A 19,025-nucleotide genomic window follows, 5' to 3' on the forward strand; every position below is an offset into this window, starting at 1 on the left:
GTTGAACAACATCACAATTGAATCAAAGTTCAGATACATATACATGAAACAATTTAAACATTATGAGAGTTTAAACACTAACCAGTACCAAGATTAAAAGAGTGTAGAGTGTAGAAACAAAAAACCCCAAATCCCTGATACTTCAGAGTTCACAAGAGCCTCGAGAATGGGCTCCGAGCAGTGCTTGCACTAGAGGAGGTTATTCAATAGTTTTAGCGAGTTGGAAAGTAACAATGAGTGAATGAGAGAGTAGTGGAAAACAGTAGTCAAGTCCGGGGTCCCAGAATCTCTTCTGAGAGGGGTTTATATAGTAGAAATCAGAAAAGTAAACATGGAAATAAATTATTCAAACATAAATAGGGAAAGATACACTAGAATCAATCAGAATCAATTTTAAGGCTTCTAACACATAGAATAAGGAAGTTCAATGATTTAAACCAGGGACAATAAGTGACATGCGAGAATCAAGTAGTACTCAAAATAAGGAAATACAACAGGTTCAAAAGAGAATAAGGAAAATAGCATATGAAAATCAATTAGAGTTCGTTTTAAGGTACGTAAAATCGAAAATAGGGACAATTTAGCGGGTTAAGCAAAATAGGGAAAATATCAGTCAAACACAAGAAAGGGAAGAGTATCAATCAGAAATCAGTAAAGAATAAGGGAAAATCTCAAACCCAAGTTGAGACTGACGCCTTGAATCGGACCAAAAATACAAGGACCGTTCAATATAACATATATAGAGACGGAAGATCGTCCAGATCTTCATAGAATCAAAGTGAATCGGTCTGTTCTTGAGAGGTGGTTCTTTCCAACAATAGGGAAAGAACTAAGTGATGCCAAAATCATGCATATAACGATAGAGTATCACAAAATAGGTAAGTAGATCATGGATTGATTCCATGTTTGAGCCGGAATCGGAGAGGATTAGGGGTTACGGCAGCTAGGGTTTGACAGAGAGAGAGGGGAGTTTGAGATAATTCAAGGGCGGCGGGTAAAGGGGCAAATGGGTTAGGGTTTTGGGTGGAAGGGGGATAATTAAATGGGGTAGGTTAATTGTAGGTCGTTGATCTTAGGGATCAACGGCCAGGATTTTAAAACGGGACTGGGGCAGGTCGTGTAAACGGGTTACCGGTTGGGTTAAAATGAAGGGGGTTTGTTTTGGGACTGGGTAATTGGGTTAGTGTATGGGGTAATTGGGTTGGGTTATTAGGTCCGAAATTGAGTAGGAATTTAGGCTAGTTTTTAAATACCCAATATTTAGCAAGAAATAATTTATAAAATAATTAATAGATAGAAAAAAATATTATTTGTGCACTAAAATGATTGAAAATAGTAACTTAATATTATAAATTATAAAAAATATTTTTTGCATAAATAATGTGATTATACATGATTATAGACTATTATTACAAAAATGTGCAATTAGCTTATAAAATACAAATGTAATTATGAGAAATGAAATAAAATGTTTAAAAATATGCATGTTGGTGTAAATGATAAGTTTTGATGATTAAATAATCATAAAATTATTTGAAGGATTATTATTGGATATTTATACAATAAAAATGCAGAAAGAAATTAATTTAAAGCCTTAAAAACTTATGAAAAATTATAAAAAATGCTTGTATAGGTTCATAAACTAGATGATGATGCAAATATACTATTTTGAAGGTATATATATATATATATATGAGGGGAAAATTGGGTATCAACAAGCCGTATTTGTCTTTAAGAAAATAAATACACCCAAGTAAGCTTCACTAGTTCTTTTCAGTTACAAATTCTAAAATAGAAATGAAAAAAAAAATGCACATTGTAGACAATAAGAAGTAAACGATGGCATTTGAGTAGTGAGCCACGATGAAGAAGGCATAATGAAGGCAACAAAACTTGAAGAGACACACACAACATCAAAACCCTAGAGAGAAGATTTGGTTGAAATAACATATAGAGATTTTGGGAGAAAATATTGAATGATATGGATGAAATTCTTAGGAGAGAGAGATGGTACTAATATGTTTTGCTATTTTTAAGGAGGTTAAAGGAGCAATAGAGCTGATTTGGTTACATGATGCGACTAATTGAGGATTTAGTTAATTATAGCCATTTAATAGGCCAAGTGAATAGGGTTGTTAGGGAAAAATTAAAAAATAGCCATATTTACAAGTGGTCATTCAAAAAAAGCCACAGTTTCAAAAGTAATCGAAATTTAGCCACTTTTCATGTGAAGATAAATCTAAACGAAAACACTTTTCAAAATCTGGAAAAATACTCCAGTATAATATACTGAAACTCCAGTATAATATATTGGAGTTCCAGCATAAGTATACTGGAGTTCCAGTAAGCTTCACTAGTTCAAATTTAAAGCTCCCTAGTTGAGAATCATTCTTCCAAATCAGTCCCGGATAACCTGAAAACCAAAACCGATGTTCACATAAGTCAAAATACATCATACTACTCACGCCCATAAACTACCGAGCGAAGTGCAAATGCTAAAAACAACCAGTCGGGTCATTACATCCTCCACCACTTAAACATACGTTCGTCCTCGAACGTGTCAGGAGTCGTTCCAAAGCTATCAAATCACGATGTAACCTTACTAAGCATAAACCCGGGGGTGATCCCACGTCACCCTGCTCCATATAAGCCCACCAACACAACATAACTAGAGATCCTTACTTCAACCTTGGTCCTTAAACCTTAGAACCCAATCTCTATCATCCGGAATTCATTACGATACCCGAATCCCTCATTTGCACATTGTATAAGCCTGAACAAGCTGTATCAAGTCATAATAATAACCCAAGATATACACATGATATACCCCATCACTTTGTCACTAACAGTAGGAACTGATGACCACTATTACTGCCCAAAAACAAATCCGGTGCCAGTAGCGAACCTCCTATCGATTAGAACCTCATTCAAAACCTTCATACCCTACCGATGATGAAAGAAACACGCATAACCGCTTAACCACTCATCCGATCAATAAGCCGAGAAACTCACTCGCCCGACCAGGGCCATTGTCCAAATCCTCAACAACGTATAGTGTTATTCTTCCAAACCTTCCTCATCCCAATACAATAGCGCAAATCTCAGGTCTAGAAATCTCACCTCAGCCAATACAAGCAGCCCCACCGACAAGTGCCAACAATAACCATATGGAGCCACACACAACCCGGTTTCGTACACTAACAAGTAATAATCCAGACATGACATATAATAGTAAGAAAACTAAATAAGAAAACTACTAAGTAAGTTAAGCAGGCAGGGATAGTTTTGCATTTTACTATGAACTATTCTCAACAAGGTGAATCAAAATACACGAAATAGAAATAAGGAGCCGCATTTCATCACTGTACCGTTGCGGCGTGCAACCCGATCACATCATATCAATCCATATGGGGTACCCATCGAGCCATAATACTCGGGCTCACTGATCACATGTGCGTCAATATCAAGCACAACCGAGTGCACAAAATATAACTGTGGGAAAAATTATTAGGAACAAACAATACTGAGAAGGACAAACCCAACTACGGTGCAATAAGCAAATCAACATCACAACGGTCACCTTGCCCATAATGCCATGAGTCTTAAACTGAATCACAATATACGTGCGAAGAATCATGTAACCCTCACATCCCGCCATAGTATAAGAGAGAAACATACAACATAAACCAAGGCCTGAATGACATCCGTTCCACCCGATGATGTACATATGGCAACAACTGCGCAAAAACAAACAGGTCTGATCCGATACAGAATACACATTCTCATTAGGCTCAAAATAATCCTCAAACCAAATTCCTATCTTCCTCAAACATGTAATAAACCTTCCAAAAGTCTATAGCAACCTTTCCATAACACCTACCGTCAATCATCCAATCCTCTACATTTCTTCTCAAATCGCAATCAAGGAATAGTCTGCCAACAAGAACATTTAGTCTCTGGGCTTCACGAATACCAGAATTTTCATACCCAATCTCAACACCGCTACTTAAATAGCTGACACGTAATTTATACTCCATCATCTCACGGAGAAACACCCATAAGTCGAAACACAATGTATCTTCCAACAGGCGAACTCTACTTCGATGGGACCACATAGTGCCAGCAAGACCTCAAACACCTAAAATTGTCCGAGACATCAAGAACTCATATCCTTCCCTCCGAAACTAAACCGCAACCTTGTACACGCAACTTTTCAACTCCACACAGTGCATCGCCTCTAACATTCTAACTTGCAACGCTACGAAAACCTCATAGTCAACTCTAAACCTTACGCAAATTGAACATTTCATCAACCGAGAATCTTTCATTTATCTCATTCCAGGAGAACACCACCACACGCAATATAGATTCTATACCTGTAGAAAACATCAACTCCGTCTATGGTCATAACCATGATGAATTCTTCGAAACTCGTTAACACATAATAGAGTAATCAGAACGAATTGCCTCCAACTCAACCGAGTCACGCAGACCGCCAACCCGGTAGTAACTCAATCCGATATCACCGCCCTAACGGAGCTATCAAAATTCCAATCCGAGGTCAAATACTAAAAGGTCAAACTCGGTCAACTCTTTCAAATTTAAAGCTCCCTAGTTGAGAATCATTCTTCCAAATCAGTCCCGGATAACCTTAAAACCAAAACCAACGTTCGCATTAGTCAAAATACATCATACGGAGCTACTTACGCCCGTAAACTATCGAGCGAAGTGCAAATACTAAAAACGACCAGTCGGGTCATTACATCCTCCACCACTTAGACATACGTTCGTCCTCGAACGTGACAGGAGTCATTCCAAAGATATCAAATCACGATGTAACCTTACTAAGCATAAACTCGGGGGTGATCCCACGTCACCCAGCTCCGTATAAGCCCGCCAACACAACATAACTAGAGATCCTTACTTCAACCTTGGTCCTTAAACCTTAAAACTCAATCTCTATCATCCGGATTTCATTACGAGACCCGAATCCCTCATCTTCACATTGTATAAGCCTGAACAAGCTGTATCAAGTCATAACCATAACCCAAGATTTAATCACTATACCCCATCACTTCGTCACTAACAGTAGGAACTGATGACCACCATTACTGCCCAAAAACAAATCCGGTGCCGGCAGCAAACCTCCTATCGGTTAGAACCTCGTTTAAAACCTTCATACCCTACCGATGATGAAAGAAACACGCATAACCGCTTAACTACTCATCTGATCAATAAGCCAAGAAACTCACTCGACCGACCGGGGCCATTGTCCAAATCCTCAATAGCATATAGTGTTATTCTTCCAAACCTTCCTCATCCCAATACAATAGCGCAAATCTCAGATCTAGAAACCTCATCTCAGACAATACAAGCAGCCCCACCGACAAGTGCCAACAATAATCATATGGAGCCACACAACCCGGTTTCGTACACTAACAAGTAATAATTCAGACATGACATATAACAGTAAGAAAACTAAATAAGAAAACTACCAAGCAAGTAAACAATTATTTTAATAATACGAGGTTTCCAAATTAATATTTCATCATCTATCAATTTATATCAGACCAGGGAGGCAATATCATTATTTATGAAATTCAAGGCAGTCAATACAAGAATGCACAAATCATGTCGAGGTTGTACGACCCGATACAACATAATATTAAATTGTGCACTGCCAGAGGGTCGAATAGCGCGAATCATAGATGCATCTATTTAATCTACCGAGGCGTTCTGCCCATTCCACTAAAGATAAACACATTCAAACAGTTAATCAAGAATTCATGAAAGGGCGATCATCCAAGGAAATGGCAATTCCTCTTTTAACAGACAAGAAAATATTGTTTAGCCATTTAGAAGTTTATTTACCAAGTGCGATATTATTTAAGCATTTTAAATTGACAATCAGGTTACAAATATTACAACCAAAATATGCTTTTGGGTCCTAGACTACTCGGACTTAAGCATAATAGTAGCTATGCACGAACTCTCGTCACCTAGTGCGTACGTAGCCCCCACAAATGGGAGCACATATTAATTTATTTCACCTATGAGGTTAATTCCCTTTTACAAGTTTAGAAAGGAGACTTACCTCGCTCCGAAGTTCCATAACCGGCTTCCTAACTGACGCCCAACGCTCCAAAACTAGTCAATAATGATGCAAACACATTAATGTATACTCAAATATTCATTATAATCCTATTTACGACAATTGCCAACTCCTTTGAGAAATCGATAAATCACCCTCGGGCCGACGTGCCCGGATTCCGAATATTTTCGAAGATAAACTTTCCCCATGACATCACGAACTCAAATATATAATTTATTCTCAATTCCATGTCAAAAATTCGTGGTAAAAATCCATATACACAAGATTCTAGGTTTTTCCACTAAACCCAATTTCTACTAATTTCCATGTTCATATCTATATAAACTCATGTACTTAACTCAAAATTGTGAAGAAGGCACTTACCCCATTATGATTGATGAAGATGGCACTCCAATGTGCTCCAAATCGGCTCCCATAGGCGAAAATGAAATGAAATAGAGCCAAACCCTCATTATTTAAAGAAGACACTGCCAGCCTCGACTTTCGCACCTGCAGTCACTTGACCGCTTCTGCGGTCTATCCCCCAGCTGCCCACTTCCGCTTCTGCGCCTTCCTTTCCTCAGGTGCGGTCTCGCTTCTACGGCGAGATGACCGCATATACGGTCTCAGCACTTCCCTACCAAACCGCATCTGCGCCCCTTTGGCAGCTTCTGCGGCTCCGCACCTGCAGCGAAAAACCTCACAGGTGCGGTTACACCGGATGACAGTAGGCTTAGAAATCTTCAAAAGGCCGAATTCAATCTGTTAACCACCCGGAATCCGGTCGAGGCCCCCGGGACCCCGTCCAATCACACCGACCTGTTCCAACACATAATGTGAACCTGCTCGAGGCTTCAAATCACATCAAACAATGCAAAAACCTCCAATTAAAGCTTATTGAACTTTAGAACTTCAAACTTCTACATTCGATGCCGAAACCTATCCAATCACGTCCGATTGACCTCAAATTTTGCACACAAGTCACATTTGACATTACGGACCTACTCCAACTTCCGTAATCGGAATCTGACCCTGATATCAAAAAGTCCACTTCCGGTCAAACTTCTCAAAAACCTTCAAATTTCTAACTTTCGCCAAACGACTCCAAAATGACCTGCGGACCACCAAATCCACCGCGCTTCCAATATCGAAATCACCATACGAAGCTATTCTCAGACTCGGAATTCCAAACAGACATTGTTAACATTGAAATGCACTTCAACCCAAATTTACGAAATCCTTTCAAAAATGTTAACTTCCACAATAGGCGCTGAAATGCTCCTGGGTCATCCAAAACCTGATCCAAATATACGCCCAAGTCTGAAATCGTCATATAAACTTGCTGGAACCTTCAAATCCCGATTTCGAGGCCGTTTACTCTAAAATCCAATCTTAGTCAATTCTTCTAACTTAAAGCTTTCGAAATGAGAATTTTCTTTCCAATTCAACTTCGAACTTCCCAAAATTCAATCCTGACAACACGTACAAGTCATAATACCTGAAGTGAAGCTGCTCAATGCCCAAACCGCCGAACGACACGCTAGAGCACAAAACGACCGGTCGGGTCGTTACATTCTCTCCCACTTAAACATACGTTCGTCCTCGAACGTGCTAAAAACTGCTCTGAGTTGTCTAAAATCAATGTTTAACACTTTGTGCACCTACCCGTGCTACCAGGAGTTAGTTGAGCATATTAGCTCGAGCAAATCTGCAGATTCTCCCTTTTTCTTAGCCAAATAGGCCTTAGAGCCCAATCCCAACCTTCAGAATTCTCTGTCAGGTCTGTTTCCATCATACGAACACCGCATCAATCATCACACGATGTAGCAGAACATGACTGCATACTCTTGCTGAATTCACACCATGCACCGCATCATTCACATGACCCTTTATGACATTTTCTGCTCATAATAGCCGATATTCCCCGAATCTAATGCTCACAATGCACCTCATGACATATATAAGTCTTGTTCCAACTCTTGCAATACCGCCACGACAGAAGAAATGTGTAGAAATTCATAACCAGCTGCAGAGTCAACAAATCATTGAATCTCTCCTCTTGACTAGAATCATCACCCCATTATGAACCAAATAAAGGTATTTGCTCCGTAATATACTTCATATAATCCGATCGCACCGATCCAAGATCCAAGAATCTCGTCCCACCCAGTATAAGCTGCCCAAGAAATAGGCCACCCCAGACACTTCCAAAATTCTCATATAGTGCCGCAATATGGTAACAAGCTACAAACTCGAATGTGATACATAATGAAACGAACCCTGGAAGGGAATACTCAACCCACACAACTAATTAGATAACCGAAAAGGTTGTCATGAACTTTCCTCAGAAAATGGGAAACAAAACACACAAACATAGATATTGGGAGCTGTACTCAACATCACACTGTTGCGGCGTACAACCCGATCCAACAGCATATCCATGGCGGCGTACCACCCGATCCACACATAAATTCACATAAGGAGATACTTACCAAGCTAAATTGCTCATTACTACAAAAATACCGAATATCGGCCACAAGCACGCTAAGTGCATAATACCATCCTTGGGGAGACGGACAGCGGCATACGCTACAAAACTCGAGCAATTCTAAAGTGCGATATATGATCTAAATCTTGAGAGCCATCCTGCTCACATAACACCATTGCTACGCGGAACCTCAACACATATGAAATTTATCAAGCCATTTCACAACTCACACTGCACCATATAATGTTACATGAAATAGCCAATGACAAAACAACATCCAACGTCCGAATACTCCTCCATGAGGAGCGCTATGCTGAAATGAACACATCTTGCCAGATATAGAGCCCATATTCATATTTAAATCCATTCACTGACCTCAACCCGATTCTGACTGTACCGCACTGGGATAATAACCTTTCAAGGATCCAGGGTAACCCTTTTTCCCATGACGCATAAGAATAGCCGCCAAATCTGGAACAAACATCCTCAGTTCACAACCAAATGAACCGAGCGCGCTTCAGGCATAAATTGCCACATCCACGATAGTACCACAAACCCCATACTTGGTTTCCGTCTTTAATCATTTAGGTGACTACCTGTCATGCTTATACCATATTCTATGGGACACGCTCCCCCGACCTTCCGTACAAGACAACGAGACTGCACATCCATACTACTGGCCTCACTAACACTATAAAGCAAGTTCAAGAATCTGCAATCAGTATGCAAAGCCTCTTCCACCAGACACCGATCTCAGGTGACGCCAAAATAATGCTAGCTGACTCTAACCATCTGAGTTCTCGCTCATCCGAGCTCGATATTCTTGTCAACACCGAACCGCAACCTTGATCCTTAACTTCCAAATCCCATGCTACTCACTGCACTTAATCATGCCAATGCGCAAGAGCACAAAAATTTCATCATAACTCCGGATCCACTAATAGGGTAGACACTTGATCATATATAGAAACCTTTCGCTTAACTCCTTCCAGAAGAATCATTGCAACACGTGACTGAATTCCTACAACTGCAGAAAATATAATCCTCTAGTAGTGGTCTAAACCACTATAACTCTCTCGGGATCCATCTATACGTAACAAACCATAATACTCAAGCGCCTCCAAATAAAATCAATTTCGGCGGCCGTCAAGCCTCGCACGTACCGCCACAAATCACATGCATAACTTAACGCGCTGATGGAACTGATCATTGCCACCACCATGCCTATTCAACCATTTCTAGCCGATTCGACTTCTTCTAATTCACTCTGGACTTGCATCAGGAATAATAATAGTTTCATTCAAAACATAACGAACCCAAATCCGCACTTATCCTGAGTGACCTTATTTCACGAGACCATGCTGTCTCAAAACCCACGAACCATCTCAGACCCTCCTTGTGCGCATATTCACGTCTCAACTGGTACACCTATTCTGATAATTTCTTCATGCATCCGGAGTCATTTTCCCTAATTCCTCCAAATGCTACACTGCAAGCCGAAGATAACATAGAACTCTCCAAGCCCCTTCTTCATAATCCGCTGCAAAAGCTCGATACTCAACCATACTATGGCCTCGAAATCACTAGGTGCCACATTTTAACCTTTGGATCCACTAGAATCATTCTTGAGAGTCACCCACTCTGACTTAGTCCCTAATAATAATCAACTCCAAGGCTCTTCTAGCATATGAACACTCTCTCGATGAAGTACTAAGCTGAATCACTTTCCTTGTAAATCACCTCTACACGAAGAACAAATCCTGAACCTTCCCAAAGCCTGGACACGAATTAGTAAGGCCAATTATAGCACACATTCCTCGAATCCTTTGCCCTAATCACCACTGATGTTCTCTTTCCTTAGTCGTAATAACCCATCAAGATGCCGATCACCAGAAACCTCACAAGTAGATAACCATACAATCCAATCATAGGTGGTGGGACTCTCCCACTTAGCTTGAAGCTACCATTACGTAAACCTGGAACCCACCAAGATTCTTCCTCTATCGTTGACATGATCTTGCACAGTCAACCCGCCAAACTCTTCGAAATCTTCCTGATAACCATTCCATGAATACTCTGAATCACTAGCTACATTTACATATTCAACCTCTCACCGGATGGGTAGTAGAATCCTTTGCAGAAGCTTCGTCAACACCACACGACTGCTGACCTGTTCACAGGAGATAACCCACCTGCGGGAATTACATGCCGATATCTTCCAACGTTGCTGCACCAGGTACAAATACTACAAAATCAATAATCCGTCCTAAGCCCGTGCTCATTTCCCAACTGCACAAGTCCGTTCAGTCCTCGTGGACATCAACTAAAAAGGCGACAATAACTTCAAATCCAAAGTCATGTTGTATCCTTCTTCAAATCAAGCAACTCCTTTCTGTTGTATCCCATCTCGCGTCGTATAATAGCCAATATTTCGAAATAAGTCCGTAGACCCAGTCACCGTCCACCATAAATCCAAATGACTCTAAACTCTCTCAAGACATGTAGTCACCCTACCACGGAACCCATATGCTACTCCACCACTCTCTCACTTTGGTCAAACTTAACCTTTAAGCAACTACTCGACTCCTGCTTCTCACACTTGGCCTTCTAAAAGTTTAACCACCGCAAGACACCTCCCACATGTCCTTCCTCATCCTTCACTGCCCAGTTTTTGCCTTAAATCTAAATCCATCTCTATAGCACTTGAACCATCAGATCGCCACCAGCTCTAAACCCTTCCGAAAATCATCTTTCTCGAGCCATCAACACTAAGAACGCCGATTTGATCCTAAACCACCGCACACTGCGATCTCTGACAACCGCTTCCCCCGCACCTTTCACAATACTCTGCCCCAAAGGCGAATTGAAGAAAACCATAACACCGGAGAACTTAACGTAATCGATCAAGGGCGATGACAATAGTCCAATCAGATACGCAGGGAGAAACATCTTGCACCACATCTATAGTACCATTAAAATTCCTCAATTCCCGATTTATAATAAGTGCTTTGCGTCGCATAAGATTGAGTAGGAAAGAAACAGAGGCATAAGGCTCAAAGGGATCAAATCGCACGATGAGGAATCAAAAAGGGAAGTGCTCCTAACAGCCATGTAGCCTCTTGAAGATAAGTACAGACGTCTCCGTACCGATCCGCAAGACTCTACTAGACTCGCTCATGACTCGTGAGACCTAAGTGAACCTAGTGCTCTGATACCATGCTGTCACGACCCAAAATCCATTAAGGGTCGTGATGGCGCCGGACACCACTGTCAGGCAAGCCAACACCAAGAAGTTAATTAAATTATCATTTTAGTATTTTTGAAGTCATTTCTTTTCCTTACATTAAACAATAAATAATGAACTTCACCGAGTAAATAATGATGTTTTTAACAAATTTTCAATACTGAATAATCTCATATACATCCCAGAACCCGGTGTCACAAGTGCATGAGCAATTTCTAGGAAATAAAATGTAATACAATAACTGTCCGAAAAACAAGTTGGACAGAAAAGAAAATACAATACTCTAAAAGAGACTCTGTTGGCTGCGGGTTGTCTCGAGAGATGCAGCTCACTTAAGTCTCCGTATCAACCATGCCACTGCGCCCAACGAGGCCACTAGACATTGTGCTTGTGCAACAAAAATACACAGCAAGTGTAGTATGAGTACGAAAACAACACGTACCCAGTAAGTATCCAGTCTAATCTCGAAGAAGTAGTGACAAGAGGTCGACTCCGACACTTACTATGGCCATCAATAATATAATAAGTCGTGAATTTATTAAAACGGCAGTAAACCTCAAGGAAATCATGAAGTAAGTAAATAGTTCTTTTAATAATAAGAGGTTTCCAAATTCATATTTCATAATTTATCAATTTATCTCAGATCAGGGAGGCAATATAATTATTTATAAAATTCAAGGCAAGCAATACAAGCATGTGGAAATCATGCCGAGGTCGTATGGCCCGATCCAACATAATATTAAATTGTGCACTGCCAGAGGTTCGAATGGCGTAAAGCATAGCTGAATCTACTTAATCTACCGAGGCGTTCTGCCCGTTCCACTAACGATAAACACATTCAAACTGTTAATCAAGAATTCATGAAAGGGAGATTATCCAAGGAAATGGCAATTCCTCTTTTAACAGTCAAGAAAATGTTGTTTAGCCTTTTAGAAATTTATTTACCAAGTGTGAGATTATTTAGCATTTTAAATTGACAATCAGGTTGCAAATATTACAAGCAAAACATGTTTTTGTGTCCTAGACTATCCGGACTTAAGCATAATAGTAGCTACACACGGACTCTCGTCACCTCGTGCGTGCGTAGCCCCCACAAATAGGAGCACATATTAATTTATTTCACCTATGGGGTCAATTCCCTCTTACAAGGTTAGAAAGGAGACTTATCTCGCTTCGAAGTTCCATAACCGGCTTCCGAGCCCTCCCGACGACTCAAACCGACGCCCAACGCTCCAAAAATAGTGAATAATGATGCAGACTCATTAATATATACTCAAATATTCATTATATCCTATATACGAAAATTCCCAACTCCGTTTGAAAAATCGATAAATTACCCTCGGGCCCACGTGTCCGGATTCCGAATATTTTCGAAGATAAACTTTGCCCATGACATCACGGACTCAAATATATAATTTATTCTGAATTCCATGTCCAAAATTCATGGTAAAAATCTAAATACACAAGATTCTAGGTTTTTCCACCAAAACCCCAATTTCTACTAACTTCCATGTTCAAATTTATATAAACTCATGTATTTAACTCAAATTGTGAAGAAGGCATTTACCCCATCATGATTGATGAAGATGGCACTCCAATGTGCTCCAAAATCGGCTCCCATGGGCGAAAATTAAATGAAATAGAGCCAAACCCTCGTTTTTTTAAAAAGACACTGCCGGCCCTAACTTTCGCACCTGCGGTCACTTGACCGCTTCTGCGGTTCCGCAGGTGCGGCCCAGCTACCGCTTTTGGGGTCTATCCCTCAGCTGCCCACTTCCTCTTCTGCACCTTCCTTCCCGCAGGTGCGGTCTCTCTTCTGTGGCGAGATGACCGCATCTGCGGTCTCACCAAATCGTATTTGCGCCCGTTTGGCCGCTTCTGCGGCTCCGCACCTACGGGCAAAACCTCGCAGGTGCGGTTACACCAGATGACAGCAAGCTTATAAATCTTCGTAAGGCCGAATTCAATCCGTTAACTACTAGGAATCCACCCGAGGCCCCCGGGACCCCGTCCAATCACACAGACCCATTCCAAAACATAATGCGGACCTGCTCGAGGCTTCAAATCACATCAAACAACGTTAAAACCATGAATCGCACTCCAATTCAAGCTTAATGAACTTTAGAGCTTCAAACTCCTACATTCGATGCCGAAACCTATCAAATCACGTCCGATTGACCTCAAATTTTGCACACAAATAACATTTGACATTACGGACCTACTCCAACTTTCCGAATCAGAATCTGACCCCGATATCAAAAAGTCCACTTCCGGTCAAACTTCTTAAAAAACCTTCAAATTTCTAACTTCCGCCAAACGACTCCAAAATGACCTACGGACCTCCAAATCCACTTTCGGACGCGCTCCCAATGCCGGAATCACCATACAGAGCTATTCTCAAACTCGAAATTCCAAACGGACATCGTTAACATTGAAATGCAGTTCAACCCTAATTTACGAAATTCTCCCAAAAATGCTAACTTCCACAATAGCCGCCGAAACGCTCCCGGGTCATCCATAACCCGACCCGAATATATGCCCAAGTCCGAAATCATCATACGGACCTACTGGAACCTTCATATCCTGGTTCCTAGCCCGTTTACTTTAAAATCCAATCTTAGTCAATTCTTCCAACTTAAAGCTTTTGAGATGAGAATTTTCTTTCCATTTCAACTCCGAACTTCCCAAAATTCAATCCGACCACGCGTACAAGTCATAATACCTGAAGTGAAGCTGCTCAATGCCTCAAACCGCCGAACAACACGTTAGAGCTCAAAATGACCGATCGAGTCGTTACATTAATAGTATACAATAGTGTGGTTCAACTATTTTATGTGTTGTATACCGTCATGATATACAATTATGTGAATTGTATATTCTGATGGTAGATAGCGTACAAAACTATTCTGTGTAATTTGTTAATGCATAAATTTTGTAAATGGGTAATTTTTTACTTCGTATGGTTAGTTAGTTAGTTAGAAGTCCTTAAAGAAACACCCTATTTTATGAGTCCAAATAGCACGGGCTAGCCGGTTTTCGAACTGGTCATTCAAAAATAGCCAGCATTTGTAAAGTCATTGCAAAATAGCTACTATTTTGCTGCAACACGGAAAGTTCCAGCATAATATATTGAAAATCGGTGCACCTGTGTTTGAACTTCTAGCATATTATGCTGGAACTCCAACATGCGGAAATTTCCAACATAATATACTGGAGATTGGAGCACCTGTATATGAACTTCCAGCATATTACTATTCTTTCATATTTTCTTCCTTTTACCAAATAAATGTCAAAGATCATTAAAGAATTAATTGAGAATAATCAAGATTTATAACGTACATATGAATAAATTACACCGACGATGTATAGTTTGGATGTGTACAGTTTCAAAAACATTAAAAAATTATGTTTGTCTAACGATATTGCGTTGACCAGACCAGTATATAACTTGCACGGCTCAATAATACCTACAGAAGTCATTTTCTAATGAATTTTAAGGGTTTCTTTGTGTTAGATTCATTCCCTTGGGTTGTGAGTAGGGGTGGCAAAATGATTAAAAGAAAACTGTTAATCACACATATTATCCACTAAAAAAAGGGTTGGATAATGAACTTTTTAAAAACGGGTCAAATATGGATAAGAACCATATTATCCATTTAGAAAATGGATAACCCATGAGTAACCAATGGATAACCAATGGGTCTAACTTTTACATTTGTAAAGCCTCAAATTGGGGGTTCCTCAAGTTAGAGAGACTAAGAATTCTTCTAAAAGTGATCATATACAAGAAGACATGGATAATATGGGTCGGGTCGGATAATTGATCCGTGTTTTCATTGCCTGTTTTCGACCCGAACCATATCCAACCCGCCCCGCCCGTTTGCCACTCCCGGTTGTGAGTGTGATATTACTTCTTTATCCTTCAAGTAACGGTTTCGAATTTGAGTCTTAGGCATGAAGTAAACTTTTTAGGGAACATTTTAGGAATTTTTACCTCCTGTAGCAAAGGTTGATACCTTATTTATTTTAAATAAATACCCTTTTAAAAAATTATATTCCATAGCTACCTTTTGATTTTTATAGCAAAATATCTATTTATGGTCACCTCCTACCCTTATACCATAAAATACGCTTTGATTTATTTTTCTCTCTCATTCTTTCAGATTTTTCTCCACCCTCTCTTTCTCTCAACGCCAGTCTTTCTCCATGAATACAACTATAATTCTCTACTAATTCATCTCCATTGTCGAAATCAAGCCCTAAAGAGAAAGTCCCAATAAAATTCGCGACCAGACGAAGAAGAATTCAATGGTTGTAAGTGGGCTTCATTATAACAAAGGCCGGAGAGACAACAACCTCTAACAGTTCGATTTAAAGCAGCTTTCCAATATGTGCCAATACGTCCGGTAGTGGTCTTTAAACATTTGGATCAGAAGATAAAGAATAAATTGGGGCTGACAATGAAAATTTAACTATGTTTAGTGGTTGAAGAGTCTGTTTAGAAATTAATGTCTTATGTTTCGTATCAATATCAAAATCTGACACAGTGTAAATTGGGGTTGGCAATGGAGGTTCGAAATCTGCTATCGACGAGACGACATTAAGGTTATTCTTGAACAAAGACGACGGAGTTTGGGGCTGAGCAACTTGAAAAGTCTGTTACTTTTTTTTTCATTATGTTCCAATGTATCTCGTTGTATTCTATGTATTTCATTGTATTCATTGTCTTTTTTTTTCATTGTATTTCAATGTATCTCGTTGTATTCCATGTATCTCATTGTATTCACTGTGTCGCTATATTCCATGAATGTACTCATATATTTTTTTTAATTAATATAATATGTATTCAGATTTATAATTGAGTTTGTTGAGTTATATTAGGAGTCTATTTGTGTTAATTGATTCACTTTCCGTTTAAAAACAGCTGAAAAGACCACGATTTACGCTATTTACATTACTGTATTCACAAATACATATCGTGAATACAATCGAATACAATAATTTTCTAGCTGTATTCCCCTGTTGCACGAAACTGAAAATATAGCTATAGGAAGTAATATAGTAAATGATAGCTACAACTAGCTAATAACCACTAAACAATAGTGGTTTTTGAAAATTTCTCAACATTTTACCTCCAATATAGGACTTTCTGACGCAATTTCTAATTTAATTGAACCTCAATACAAAAATACCTGGCTTCGAAAAAGAATTTATTATCTTAAAAGAAGATAAATTAAAAAATTCTGAAGGAACATGAAAGCACGATGAATAGTCCACTCATCTCCGTGTCAACTCCACAAAACACAGAATAAAAAACTCAAAGGGAAAAATAAAATAATACAATAGCTGACTTTGTAAGAAATGGCCTCCATCACGTAAGCTGTGTATTCCACACCTGTATTTTATTACGTCATTATTTTGTCTCTTTAATAATTTGATCTTTTAGATAAGGTAATTATACAGTTCAACATAATATTAGCGTAGACATAACAAATATTGCTTTCGATCTTCATCGCTGCAGAATTAGACCCATATATAATGGGCGTTTTAAGAATATAATTAAGTAAAAACATTTACAACAATTATATATATGTTCCTCTAATGTTGGTGACATGAGATGTCAAAATGTGTAGCCCAAGATTGTCCTTATTTTTTATTTAGTGCATCCCACTCCTCACTTCTCCATTTTATATTAAGACAGTTGACTTTACTTCTCTATATATAACTCTCCTTTGATCATTCCTCATCACCAATCCCACAGTTACTAAAGAACTAATAATTTGGCCACCTTTGCAATTCCTAACAGTTCATTCATCCCTTTCCAATGGCCAGTCTTGATCAGGTACTAGCTTTTTTTAAATATTGATTATTGCACTGTTAAAGCTTGTGACCAATTTGACGGATCCAGGATTTGAAGAAATGGGTGCACGAAGAATTACGTATACAATATACCCCGTTTGGAGGGTTGATCATCTCTTCATGTGAACCAGAGTCTACTATACAGATCAGTCGGTGTTCAAACTTGAAAGAAGTGAAAAAAATTCTCTGACAAAGGGTGTTCAATATATGTTATATACCTCTAAAACCTAATATTTTACCTATATACGTGGTATAATTTTCCGACGAAGGGTGGTCAGATGACACCACCCTTTAAGAAATGTACCTTTTCACCCCTGATACAGATCCGTTACAGTTTGTGACTATCTCATTTAAAAGTTTAAGATGTTAGAAAGAATACGATTTTATTTACTTAGTTAGATATTCAAAATGATCCTTTACCACTTTATGATTCTTTATGAGATTCAAATCCGTGGCCAGTATCCGTTGTTTTAGTACAAGTTCTTATTTTACTTAATTACTATATATGCTAAATGTTTCATTGGCTTTTTCTCAAAAAAAAAAAGAAAGAATAACTACTCTCTTTTGACCTTTTATGTTCTCGGAACTAGCTGAATATCATTGGTCGATAATCTTTTTATATCTCTTTTTATATCTACTTATGTCACTGATGGAAAAATATGTGATTTTCAAGGTTGAAATTCCAGCACAGGAAGTTGCTCCTGAAGTCAAGCCCCAGCAGCAGAAGTTGCTGCTGAAGTAGCAGCTCCAGCTGCGGCTGAAATTGCGGCCCCAGCCGCAGCTGAAGTAGAAGCGTCAGCAGCTGCTGAACTCACTTTTACAGAACGAGCCCCAGCACCAGAAGCCTAAGGGGGAAGGAATGATCTGTTCGGCTTGTCGACCCATGTACATATATATATATATATATTGTGTGAATGTCCTTTAATAAAGATGAGATGAGAGTTCATCTCTAGGTGTGAATAATGAGAAGAACATTGATCTTAATCATTTACAGTAGTTTGAAAATTATAAGTCAATGTGTTCAATTTTTTGCTCTGTATTATATAGTTCGTATAAAATGGTGCATATTCAATATCGACTAAGCTTTATTGTACTGTATCAATTAGCTAAGCTTGATGAACATCGTCTAATCGTTTCTGTAGATAAAAAATTTATTTTGTATTAAAATGAAATGAATCTGAAATAAATTAAAAATATCGATATATACTAGAAGATTTATATAATTTTATTGACTTACTTAAAATTATAATGTAATCGATTGATCGATTAAAAAGTGAAATGTCGAATAAATCCTAGCCAATAAGTTTACGCAAGTTGTATGGATTGTAATAACTTAAGAAGGG

General features: G+C 39.0%; 1 long non-coding RNA gene across 1 annotated transcript; it reads left to right on the top strand.

Moving 5' to 3' along the window:
* The first annotated feature begins 17,552 nt into the window (after window positions 1-17,552).
* Window positions 17,553-18,802, top strand: LOC109208858. The gene is made up of 2 exons (XR_002065269.1): window positions 17,553-17,665; window positions 18,356-18,802. It is a non-coding gene; the product is annotated as an uncharacterized LOC109208858 (long non-coding RNA).
* The last annotated feature ends 223 nt before the right edge of the window (window positions 18,803-19,025 follow it).

Source organism: Nicotiana attenuata, unplaced genomic scaffold (assembly GCF_001879085.1).
Source record: "Nicotiana attenuata strain UT unplaced genomic scaffold, NIATTr2, whole genome shotgun sequence".
Taxonomy (NCBI): Eukaryota; Viridiplantae; Streptophyta; class Magnoliopsida; order Solanales; family Solanaceae; genus Nicotiana; species Nicotiana attenuata.